This window comes from Erinaceus europaeus, chromosome 1 (assembly GCF_950295315.1).
Source record: "Erinaceus europaeus chromosome 1, mEriEur2.1, whole genome shotgun sequence".
In the NCBI taxonomy this organism is placed as follows: domain Eukaryota; kingdom Metazoa; phylum Chordata; class Mammalia; order Eulipotyphla; family Erinaceidae; genus Erinaceus; species Erinaceus europaeus.
Genome location: NC_080162.1, coordinates 206,091,467 through 206,102,187, shown reverse-complemented (window position 1 = coordinate 206,102,187; position 10,721 = coordinate 206,091,467). Strand labels below are relative to the sequence as shown.

At 39.3% G+C, this 10,721-nt stretch overlaps 1 pseudogene; it reads left to right on the top strand.

Annotated features, from left to right (window-relative positions):
• The first annotated feature begins 1,375 nt into the window (after positions 1 to 1,375).
• On the top strand, positions 1,376 to 2,029 carry LOC103113206 (small nuclear ribonucleoprotein Sm D1-like; annotated as a pseudogene).
• Positions 2,030 to 10,721: the final 8,692 nt, after the last annotated feature.

Sequence of the window (10,721 nt, the reverse complement as noted above, 5' to 3'; positions counted from 1 at the left end):
CCAGTGATCACCCTGGTGGCAATTACTTAAAAACAAATTTCAGATTTTCAGATGAAAAGCAATGGTCCGCCTAGTGTACTGCATGAATCACCACACTTGACGACCTGGGTTCCAGTCCCTACTTGTAGGGGGAAATTTTCAGAAATACTGAAGCAGTGCTACAGGGGTGTCCCCTCCTTTCTTTCTCTCTCTCTCTCTCTCTCTCTCACCTTTTATCAAAGAAAAGGGGAAAAAAGCCAAAGAATATTCTAGTTTTCTTTGAGTGAATTAGATGATCACTTGCCATTTGAAGTCTAAAGTGCCAAAGTGCATTAAACTCTTATAAATGTCACTGGATACTCTGTGACTCAGAATTGGCAGGTCCCATTAAACATTTTAATGAAATAGTTATGCAAATCTTGACATAATACAGTGCAGCCAAAACCCCCTTTTCCATTCCATTCCATTAACCAATATATCTTAGCATGATTACAATACCCAATCTGCTAATTAGGAACTAATTAGCCAACTTATGCATTTATGAATGTTTCCAGTATCTTAATTACAGGCTGGTGAAGTCCTGGGAAATATTTGTCTGTCAGCAAGCTGAAAAATATCAGAACATTGGATTACAAAACAGTAATATTAAAGATTGGGCAATAATAATCCTTCATACCTTAATAGCTTGTCAAAGTATGCATACAGTCTTTCTCTCCACTTAGCATATTTCATTTTCACAGAATCTCTTAGGGTAAATGCTATGTTCCTAGTCTGACATTAGTTCTAGGCATGTAGTATGTCCTCAGTGGTGACCAAAAGAATAAAGAGAATGAGTATGAAGTTTTCAACAAATGTTGGGATGATGAATGGATAGTTGGATAGACAGATAGATGGGTAGATGGGTGGATGGTTATGATTTACACAAGAGAAAAGGAATGTACAGTTTTATAGCTTAGACCTTCTTATCTCCCCAACTGAAGATCTTTGTTGCAATAAGTTGAATTGTATATCCACTATATGTGCTTTGTGTGTCTGTGGTTATCATTCCCGGGCCTTCACCACTCAAGGCCACAATTTTCATATAGAAAGAAAGAAGTAAGAGAGAGGTCACAACACTGAAAATTTTCCCAGTGCTTTAGACAAATGCCTTTTTGTGGAACAGCTGAAACCTGAGCTGGGTTACATGCAATAGAAAGTAGCCTGATTACCCCAGTCATCTTATCTTGCCAAACCCGCAATTTATATCAATACTTTGGCCTCAAGAAACAGGTCGTGTTGATTCTAGAGCACCCTGCGTTGGAGTGCGGGGAGTTGGCGTTTCCGTCCATTCATCCTCCGCTGCTGGCCCTCGGTTGTCTGACTCCATGTGCTATAAAGGGCTGACAGCCTGGCTAGTATGAAGCTTGTGAGATTTTTGATGAAACTGAATCGACTTGAAGAACGGAACTCAGGTCCGCGGCACGATCACAGGTGTAGACGTCAACATGAATACCCAACTTAAAGCTGTGAAAAGGACTCTGAAGAACAGAGAACCTGTACAGCTGGAAACACTGAGTATTCGAGGAAATAACATTCGCTATTTTACTCTGCCAGACAGCTTACCTCCAGCTACACTACCTGCGGATGTTGAACCAAAGGTGAAATCTAAGAAAAGGGAAGCAGTTGCAGGAAGAGGCTGAGGCCGAGGAAGAGGAGGAAATGGCCGGTGCAGAGGAAGAGGGGGTCCTAGGCGATAATCTCTCAAGATTACTACTTTGAAGTCATATGTGATCTGGGATTTTTTTTTGTACAGGTTTTGTTTATGTCAGTTTTTAATCAACATAAACGTAGGAAAAAAACAGAAACAGGTTGTGTTAATAATAGTGAATTTGTACATCAATCTCCCAAGATCATAATGTTAATTAGATATAAGTAATTTTATTTTTTTTGCTCTCTTTCAATTGTTTTTTTTTTATTTCTTTACTGGGAAATTAATGTTTTACATTCCACAGTAAATACAATAATTTGTACATGCATAACATTTCCCAGTTTTCCATATAACAATACAGCCCCGACTGGGTCCCACTAGGTCCTCTGTCATCCTTTTTGGACCTGTATCCCCCCCACCTCCAAACAACCCAGAGTATTTTACATCGGTGGAATACACCAACTCCAGATAAGATTCTATTTGTGTTTTCTCTTATGATCTTCTTTTTCAACCTCTTCCTGAGAGCAAAATCATCCCATATTCATCCTTATGTTTCTGACTTATTTCACTTAACAAGATTTTTTCAAGCTCCATTCAACATCAGCTGAAAACGGTGAAGTCACCGTTTTTAATAGCTGAGTAGTATTCCATTGTGTATATAGACCACAGCTTGCTCAGCCACTCATCTGTTGTTGGACACCTGGGTTGCTTCCAGGTTTGGGCTTTTACAAACTGTGCTGCTATTAACTACGTGCTAGGTATACACAGATCTTTTTGGATGGGTGTTTTGGGTTCCTTAGGATATATCCCCAGGAGAGGAATTGCAGGATCATAGGGTAGGTCCATAACTAGCCTTCTGAGAGTTCTCCAGACTGTTCTCCACAGAGGTTGAACCAATTTACATTCCCACCAGCAGTGCAGGAGGGTTCCTTTGATCCCACAACCTCTCCAACATTTGCTGCTGTTACCTTTTCTGATATATTACATTCGCATAGGAGTGAAATGGTATCTCATTGTTTTTTGTTTGTTTGTTCGTTTTTTGCATTGCTCTGATAATCAGAGACTTGGAGCATTTTTTTCATGTGTTTCTCAACCTTTTGGATCTCTTCTGTGGTGAATATTCTGCCCATGTCCTCTGCCCATTTTTTGGATGGGGTTGTTTTCTTGTTGTTGAGATTTGCAAGTTCTTTATATATTCTTGTTATTAGCCTCTTGTCTGATGTATGGCATGTAAAAATCTTCTCCCATTCTGTGAGGGGTCTCTTGGTTTGGGTAGTAATTTCTTTAGCAGTGCAGAAGCTTTTTAATTTGATGTAGTCCCATAGGTTTATGCTTGCCTTAGTCTTCTTTGTAATTGGATTCATTTCATTGAAGATGTCTTTAAAACTTATGTGGTATAGAGTTTTGCCAATATTTTCCTCTAAGTATCTGATAGTTTTTGGTCTAACATACAAGTCCTTGATCCACTTGGAATTTACTTTTGTATTTGGTGAAATATAGTGGTTCAGTTTCATTCTTCTGCATGTTTCAACCCATTTTTTCCAACACCATTTGTTGAAGAGACTCACTTCTCCCCATTTAATAGCCTGGGCACCTTTGTCAAAGATTAGATGTCTATAGGTATGGCGGCCTTACTTCTGGGCTCTCAGTTCTATTCCACTGGTCAGTGTGTCTGTTCATGTTCCAGTACCAAGCAGTTTTGATGACAATGGCCCTATAATACAATTAGAGATATGAGAGTGTGATGCCTCCAGTTCTGTTCTTTCTTCTCAAGATTGTTTTGGCAATTCTAGATCTTTTATGCTTCCAGATAAACATTTGTATCATTTGTTCTATTCTCCTAAAAAATGTATTTGGGATCTTGATAAGGATAGCATTAAATTTGTAGATGGCTCTGGGTAGTATATTCATTTTGATGATGTTAATTTTCCAGCCCATGAATATGGAATATCTTTCTACTTCTTTGTGTCTTTTTTAATTTCTTTGAGTAGTGACTCATAATTTTCAGTCTACAAGTCTTTCACTTCTTTGGTTAGGTTTATTCCTAGATATATTATTGTTTTTGTTGCTATAGTAAAAGGACTTGATTTCTGGATTTCAACTTCTTCTAACTTAGTGTTTGCATAGAGGAGTGCCACCGAATTTGAATGTTAATTTTGTAGCCTGACACCTTACTGTATTGCCTAATGATATACAAAAAGTAATTGATGGATTCTTTAGGTTTTTCTATGTATATTATCATGTCATCTGCAAATACAGAGCGTTTGACCTCTTTTTTTCCTATCTGTATCCCTTTAATTCCTTGCTCCTGCCTGATTGCTATGGCAAGAACTTCCAACACTATGTTGAATAGTAATGGTGATAGTGGGCAGCCCTGTCTAGTCCCTGATCTGAGGGGAAATGCTTCCAGTTTTTCACCATTGAGTATGATGTTGGCTGTAGGTTTGCTATATATAGACTCTACTATCTTGAGGAATTTTCCATCTATGCCCATTTTTTGTAGTGTTTTGATCATAAAGAGATCTTGGATTTTGTCAAAAGGCTTTTTCTGCATCTGTTGATATGATCATGTGGGTTTTGGTCTTGCTTTTACTGATGTGGTGGATCACGTTGATTGATTTATGTGTATTAAACCAACCTTGCATCCCTGGGATAACCCTACTTGGTCATGATGAACAGTCTCTTTAATATACTGCTATATCCAGCTGGCTAGAATTTTGTTCCTATTTTAGCATCTATGTTCATCAGAGATATTGGTCTGCAGTTTTCTTTTTTGGTTCTGTCCCTGTTTGCTTTTGGCATCAGAGTGGTGTTGGCTTCATAGAAGCTAGAAGGGAGTATTCCTGTGTCTTCAATCTTCTGGAAGACGTTTAAAAGTAGAGGTATTAGTTCTTCTTTGAATGTTTTGTAGAATTCATTTGTAAAACCATCTGGTCCAGGACTTTTATTTTTGGGAAGGTTTTTGATAACTGTTTCAATTTCATTAGCATTGATGGGCCTGTTCATATCATCTAGTTCCTCTCTATTTAATTTTGGAAGTTGGTAGGTATCTAGGAAATCGTCCATTTCTTCCAGATTTTCTAGCTTGGTGGCATCATAGAAACCTCGCATGGTATGTTGAATTTCTGCAGTGTCTGTTGTGATATCTCCTCTTTCATTTACTATCTGATGTATTTGGGTCTTCTCCCTTTTTTGTTTTGTGAGTCTGGCTAAAGGTTTGTCGATTTTGTTCACACTTTCAAAGAACCAGCATTTACTTTCATTGATCATTTGTATGGTTTTATTATTGTCAATGCTACTGATGTCTGTCCTAACTTTAGTGATTTCTGTTCTTCTTGTTGCTTTAGGGTTCCTTTGTTCTTCTTCTAGGTCTTTAAGATGTGCAATCAGGCTATTTATTTATGCTAGTTCTTGTGTCCTAATGTGTGCTTGTATAGCTATGAACTTCCCTCTCATTACTGCCTTAGTTGTGTCCCAAATATTTTGATAGCCTGTGTCTTCATTTTAATTGAACTCTCAAAACATTTGCATTTCTTCCTTTATTTTCTCTTTGACCTAGTACTTGTTAAGAAGTGTACTGTTAGACCACAGCTTTCTCAGCCACCCATCTGTTGTTGGGCACCTGGGTTGCTTCCAGGTTTTAGCTATTATGAATTGTGCTGCTATGAACATAGGAGTACACACCTCTTTTTGGTTGGGTGTTATGGAGTCCTTGGGGTATATCCCCAGGAGAGGAATTACTGGATCATATGGAAGGTCCATGTCTAGCCTTCTGAGAGTTTTCCAGACTGCTCTGCACAGAGGCTGTACCAATTTACATTCCCACCAGCAATGTAAAAGGGTTCCTCTGTCCCCACATCCTCTCCAGCATTTGTTGCTGCTGTCCTTTTTGATGTATGCCATTCTTACAGGAGTGAGGTGGTATCTTAGTGTTGTCTTAATTTGCATTTCTCTGACAATCAGTGACCTAGAGCAGTTTTTCATATGTTTGTTAGCCTTTTGGATCTCTTCTGTAGTGACAGTTTTGTTCATATCCTCTGCCCATTTTTGGATGGGGTCATTTGCTTTTTTGGTGCTAAGTTTGCTGAGCTCTTTATATATTTTGGTGATTAGTTTCTTGTCTGATGTATGGCATGATTTATATACACAATGGGATACTATGTAGCTATCAAGAACAATGAACCCACCTTCTCTGACCCATCTTGGACAGAGCTAAAAGGAATTATGTTAAGTGAGCTAAGTCAGAAAGATAAAGATGAGTATGGGATGATCCCACTCATCAACAGAAGTTGAGGAAGAAGATCTGAAAGGGAAACTAAAAGCAGGACCTGTCCAAATTGTAAGTAGGGCACCAAAGTAAAAGCCCTGTGGTGAGGGGTAGACATGCAGCTTCCTGGGCCAGTGGGAGGTGGGGGTGGGTGGGTGGGATGGGACACAGTCTTTTGGTGGTGGGAATGGTGTTTATGTACACTCCTAGTAAAATGTAGTCATATAAATCACTAGTTAATTAATATGAGAGGGGGAAAATTAATTGTATGTCTCGAAGTTTTTCAAAACACAAACTGAATCTTTTCAATATATAGTCTGTGTAATTGATAGGCAGACTCTCTCAAAAGCCTAGACCAATAGATCAGAAGCATCCAATAGCACAGCTATATACAAGATACTGGGTACTGTACAGCAAACCCTAACAAAAGGACTTTTCAAAGTTAACCCAATTACCAAATAATGTGATGATAACATTAACTATCCATTGTCTTTTTGAACCCTAAGACAGCAGGAACCTCACATTTCCACTACAGAGTCTCTACTTCCCCTAGTCCTGGAACCCTTGGGTAGGGCCCACTTTCCCGTATGCCTCTCCCAATCCATATCAAATAATATTGCATCTGCCGATCACAACCTAATCAACGCAACGATGGCCACCTCAACATGCTTCACTTCAGACTGTGTCCAGAGACTTCACATGTGGAATGACAACGCTTCATCTTCATTACTCGAGTGAGACCTTTCCTTTCATAGTATACTCTAATTCCATCTCAGGTAGTTCACTTTCTAACAAAGTCCCAAAACCTATATATACACCAGTTTCTGTGAGAGAGAGCATATGTTCACACGTATCCGTAAACCACTGCAAAATATATATCTGAAAGCAGAAGTACACTAGAGTTTGCAGTGAGTATCCCCCTAACACTTCCTCTCCACTATTCCAAGCTTTGGGTCCATGATTGCTCAACAATTTGTTTGGCTTCGTATGTTAACTCTCTTTTCAGTCACCAGGTTCCAGATGTCATCAGGATGCCAGCCAGGCTTCCCTGGACTGAAGACCCCACCAATGTGTCCTGGAGCTCCACTTCCCCAGAGACCCACCCTACTAGGGAAAGAGAGAGGCAGACTGGGAGTATGGACTGACCAGTCAACGTACATGTTCAGCGGGGAAGCAATTACAGAAACCAGACCTTCCACATTCTGCAACCCACAGTGACCCTGGGTCCATGCTCCCAGAGGGATAGAGAATGGGAAAGCTATCAGGGGAGGGGGCGGGATATGGAGAATGGATGGTGGGAATTGTGTGGAGTTGTACCCCTCCTACCCTATGGTTTTGTTAATTTATCCTTTCTTAAATAAAAAAATTTTTAAAATAAAATAAAAAGAAGAAAAAAAAAGAAGTGTACTGTTGAGCTTCCACATTTTGGGACTATTACTAATCTTTTGTTGATTGTTAAGTGTTAGTTTAATTCCACTGTGCTCTGAGAAGATGCTTGGGATGATTTCAATGCTATTGAATTTGCTAATGCTGTCTTTTTAAGGCCAGTTATTTTTTTCTAAAATATTTTTATTACCTTGATTTATTTATTGGATAGAGACAGCCAGAAATTGAAAGGGGGAAGGGAATATAGGGAGAGAGAAAGAGACACACCTGCAGTTTTGTTTCAACACTCACAAAGCTTTCCCCCTGCATGTGGGCACCGGGGGCTCGAACCTGGGTCCTTGCACACTGTAACATATGCACTCAACCAGGTGCGCCACCACCGACCCCTAGAACAATTATTTTTAAGAGTATGTATTTCCTCATCTTTTTCTCGTTTCCAGAAATGCGAAAAAGATCTCTGTTGTTTAAGCCAAAATAAAATAATAAATATCCACTTCCCCTTTCATACTGATTAAATAGTGATTTATAAGATTATAAATTAATAGAAGTGTATATTAACATCATTCCCACCACCAAAGATCTGTGTCCCTACCCCCCCCTGCCCCCAAGTGAAGCTGAACATCTACCTTCACCCTCCACCCAGAGATTTTTACTTTGGTGCCATACTCCAAACTCTGTCATTTTCTGCTGTATTCCTTTTCTGTTCTTCTTTATCAACTTCTGTTTATGAGTGGGATCATCCCATACTCATCTTTGGGGCCCCAACAGGACCTTGCCCTCAGTATGATCAGCAGTGGTAGGGATTGCCCCATTCTCCAAAGGGAATTTTGTCCAATATACTTTACCACTCCAGGAAGATGGGTCTGGCAATGGGTGCAGCTTAGAATGTTCCTAGCTATGACCACAGAATGTGAGTTCAGACCTAGAGGGATGCAGTGGTTACACAGGCTCCTGTGCAGAATATGGGCTGAGATCAAACCAATAGGGTTTACAGTTAACAATATATGTACTTTTTCCTATATTAGGGATCTACTTTCTGCCCTGATCCAGCTCTCTAGTCCTGTTTCCAATTCTGACACCATCTCCACACACAATACCTTTGGTTCACCTACAAGTTAGCTGTCAGGCACAGGTAAAAATTAAAAATTAGTAAAGTCATGGGCCCTTTGGAATATACCTAAAAATAGACCCACTACCTTTTTCCAGAACGGAGACCCCAAATCTCATCTACTGTATTCTTGCCTTTAGGTTCCTGATTGTTGAACAATTTGCTTTTTCAAAATGCTTTTTTGGCCACGAAGTTGCAGATGAAACCATGATGCCAGTCTGACTTCCTTGGGCAGATGACCTCATCATTGTGTCCTGGAAATCCACCTTCCGAGGGTCCTGTTCCACCAGGGAATGATAGACAGGCTGGGGGTATGGATCTACCTGCCAACACCCAAGTCCACTGGAGAAGCAACAGAAGCCAGAACTCCCATCTTCTACACCCCGTAATTATCCTGGGCCCATACTCCTACAAAGGAATAAAGAAAAGCAAAGCTTCCAATGGAGGGGATGGGATGTGGATCTCTGGTGGTGGGAATCCTGTGGAATGATGCCCCTCATATCCTATGATATTATTGGTATTTTTATTTTATAAATTAAAAGGAAGGAAGGGATGCTAGAAGATAGTCACTGTGGGCCAAGGAAGCTGGTTTTGAGGTAGATTATGCCTCTGATTTACAGCCTGCGTATTTGGGATGACTTTAGAGTGTCCTGAGGATGCTGAGTTGACAACATGCTTGATGACTATTATCTGGGTGTGCTTGCCAGAAGATCAGTGAGGACAGTTACACACTTTTTTTTTACTTATTTCTTAAGAGGGCTGTTACAGAAAATTCTAGAAAATAAACTTCCTGACCTCAGAAAAAATTTTTTTAATGTTTATTTTAATAGGTGATTGATGTTTTTTCTCAGCAGGGACTTGGTGCTAATCATTTTAAAGCTGTTTGGTGTCTACCAATAGTTCTATAATAGAAGTATAAATATCTGTGTTTTTATAATAAGACACAAATATGCATTTGCTATACAAAATATGTATCTTGTAAAATCATTCATATAAAACATGAGAAGATCACAGAGATAATGAATTATGAGGAAGGCAGAAAGCTACCCAGCTTTGGTGGTGAACCATATTTTGGTTATCAATGGGGAATTTATAAAAAAGAAAGACTGGAGGAGAACCTATCCTGGAGGAGAAAGTAAGAGAAAAATGGGAAATTTTATACATATATCATCAACTGTAATTGCTGTAAACCATTAAACCCACCTCCACCAGTCCACTAATTTAAAAAAAGGTTGAACTAGATAGTCCTGAGCCTTTGTGGATAATAATAATAATAATAATAATAATAATAATAATAATAATAGCTATTATTGTTATTATTATTATAACAGAGCCTTGCTCAGCTCTAATTTATGGTAGTGTTTGGGACTGAACCTGGGACCTCAGAGTCTCAGGCATGAAAAGCTATTTGTATACCATTATGCTATCTCCCCAGCCCATCATGATCTTATGGATTATGTTAGACATCAGGTATGTATACTCTAGAGAAAGATAACTTCCATTATTTTAGTACAAGACCAGGTGTAAAATATTTTAAAAGTTTAAAGTCTTGGTCAGAAAACAGGAATTTCAGGTAGAACATTAAGCCAAGTGAGTAGTTTGTTTTTGTTTGTTTGTTTGTTTGTTTGTTTTAAGCACGGGAATATTTTAAGAAAAGAATCCTACATGAGGACTCTTGGCATGTGTCTAGGAAGCTGGCCTCTGTTTAAAGCCCATAGGGCAGGCAGTTCATTTACATAGCAGAATCTGAACAAGCCAGTTGTTTCCTAAAAGTTAAATCAGAAGAAAAAGTCAGCAATTTGGGACAGCGGGTGTTAAAAGAATCAGAAGGATGACTTCGCCATCCCAACGTCTATTTTATGATCTCCTTTCCATTACAAATTAAATCAGAGAAGATCCTTCCAGTGGGAGGCTTCAGGTTAAAAATGATGAATAGACCACACACACTTATCATTTAGTCTACAAAATGCAGTCAAATGAAAGTAAAACAATGTCATGCAGCATAAGACAAATTGGTCAGCAGCATTTGGTCAGCCATTTCCGCTTCACCCAGGAGAAGAGAAAGAAAGACAGAGTTGGTACCTGAGTCGGCAGACTAGAAAAAGCGGCAAGCTAAAAGCCGGCAGATGAAATCAGACCGAGACGTGAAGCAGTCTGGTAGCGGAGCCCTGTCACCTCAGCACTGAGAAGCAACAGCAGTGATACTGACCTGGGTAGCTGCCAGTTAGTTTGGTTGTGTTGCTGTTTCTTTGTTTTTATCATTTTTACTGAAGTGATACAACATTCTTGGTAGA